Raw genomic sequence first — 1,943 nt, 5'->3', positions numbered from 1 at the left:
AAAATAAAATTAAGGGGTCAGCAGTAGGAGAGGAGCCCCAGGAGAGGCGGAAACTCCCACTACAATGCAGGTGTGCCTCAGAACTCCAAGGGAAATAGGAAGACAATAGGGTAGGTGGGATCATCAACCCCTGAGCTTGCCCTTGCCTCAGCTCAGCTGAGGAGATCTCCCTTGACAGACCCCCCCCCCCCATGCTTAACAAGCTAGCTCTAGGAGTGATCAGGGAAACACAAAACAAAAAGATAAAAAGACACTTGCCTTTAGTTTTTTCACACCAGTCAGCTCAACAAGTACTTCTGCAGCTTCTATCTAAAATTAAGGGATAAGAAAGGAATATATTGGGAGAAAGAGAACAGTAGAGATAGAATGGAGTAATTTATCTCATAGAAAAGAGAGAAGGGTGCTTGCTTCGGCAGCACGTATACTAAAATTGGAACGATACAGAGAAGATTAGCATGGCCCCTGCGCAAGGATGACACGCAAATTCGTGAAGCATTCCATATTTTAAACATTAAAAAATAATTTTAAAAAAGCAAGAAAAATGAAGAAAGTGAAAAAAAAGAGAGAAGGAAAGGGTTTCATAGTGGAGTGGAAGAAAGGATAGGTAAGAAGGAATGAGTGAATGTTACTCTCATTGGATTTTGCTTAAGGAGCGAATACCATATACACTCAATCAACTATCTTACCCTACAGGAAAGTAGGGCAAAAGTGGATAAGAAGAGGGGGATTGATGGAAGGGAGGGCAGATTGGGGAGGGCTAGACAGAAGCAAACACTTCCAGAAAGGGAAAGGGTAAAAGAAGAAAATAGAATAATTTGGGAGTGAGATAGCATGAAGGGAAATTTAGTTAGTCTTTCCATAACTATTATGGAAATGTTTTGCATAGCTACACATGTGTAACATATGTTTAATTGCTTGCCTTCTCAATGAGAGTGAATAGAAATGGAAGAAGGGAGAGAATTTAGAACTTAAAGTTTAAAAAAATGTTAAAAATTGATTTTATTGGAAAACAAGATATAAAGGCAATAGGACATAGAAGTCTGTCTTGCTCTTTAAAAAAGTAAAGGGGAAAGGGATGAGGGGGTGATAAAAGGGAAGGGAAACTGGGGGAAGAGGTAAGCAGAACGCATGCCATCTCAGGCTAGGGGAGATTGAAGAGATAGGGAAAAAATTTGGAACCCACAGTCTTGTGGAAATGAATTTTGAAAACTAAAAATTCATTCATTAAAATTTAAAAAAAAAGCACTTTAAGGGCATGCCCTGTAGGGTAGGTGGTCCTACTAAGGACCCAGGTTCTCCTGACCTTGCAAACTCAATATTTCCATCTAAAGCAGGATACTTCAATCTCAAGACTGACATTTGGATGTCTGTATTCTGAATTCTGAAATTGAATTTCAGCCTTATGTAGGTAGAAAATGTATTGTAGGTGTTATGGGCTCATAGCTGTCATGAGTTTAGAGTGAAAAAAAAGCATCACCCACTGCCCTCAGAGAGAGATTGCATATGATCTGATGATATGGGAATATGATCTGATCTGAATGTAGGAAGAGAAAAGAAGTATATTTAATTGAAGGCACTGAGACTCATTGTATATGTCACTGAGTTTGGAAGGAGGCCAAGAAGCTTTTCATGTAACTGTCTCTCTCTTCATTCATGGCAACAAGTTTTAATACCAGTGACATTCTCCTTTTCTGAAGCTGTTTTGCTTATGTTCCATAAGGATAGAAATGAGAAATGAGTGGCCCATGAAACATGATTTCTTATTGCTTGTGTGTAAACCAGATGTGTCAAACACACTCTCGAGTGCTGCCTCAATGAAATTAATATTGAGAAATATTTAGCAAAACAAATAAAAATACAAGAGAACAGAAGGTTAATCTGTGCTTTCCTAACTCAATCACTGTCCTGCAGGGATTCTTAGCCATGGTTTAGTGGCCACTGAT

General features: G+C 39.0%; 1 non-coding gene across 1 annotated transcript; it reads left to right on the top strand.

Moving 5' to 3' along the window:
- The first annotated feature begins 400 nt into the window (after positions 1-400).
- LOC140512979 (U6 spliceosomal RNA) lies at positions 401-507 on the top strand. Its single transcript, XR_011970026.1, has one exon. It is a non-coding gene; the product is annotated as a U6 spliceosomal RNA (small nuclear RNA).
- The last annotated feature ends 1,436 nt before the right edge of the window (positions 508-1,943 follow it).

This window comes from Notamacropus eugenii, chromosome 6, assembly GCF_028372415.1.
Source record: "Notamacropus eugenii isolate mMacEug1 chromosome 6, mMacEug1.pri_v2, whole genome shotgun sequence".
In the NCBI taxonomy this organism is placed as follows: domain Eukaryota; kingdom Metazoa; phylum Chordata; class Mammalia; order Diprotodontia; family Macropodidae; genus Notamacropus; species Notamacropus eugenii.
Note: the sequence above shows the minus strand (reverse complement) of the source record. Positions and strands in the feature narration are given on the sequence as shown.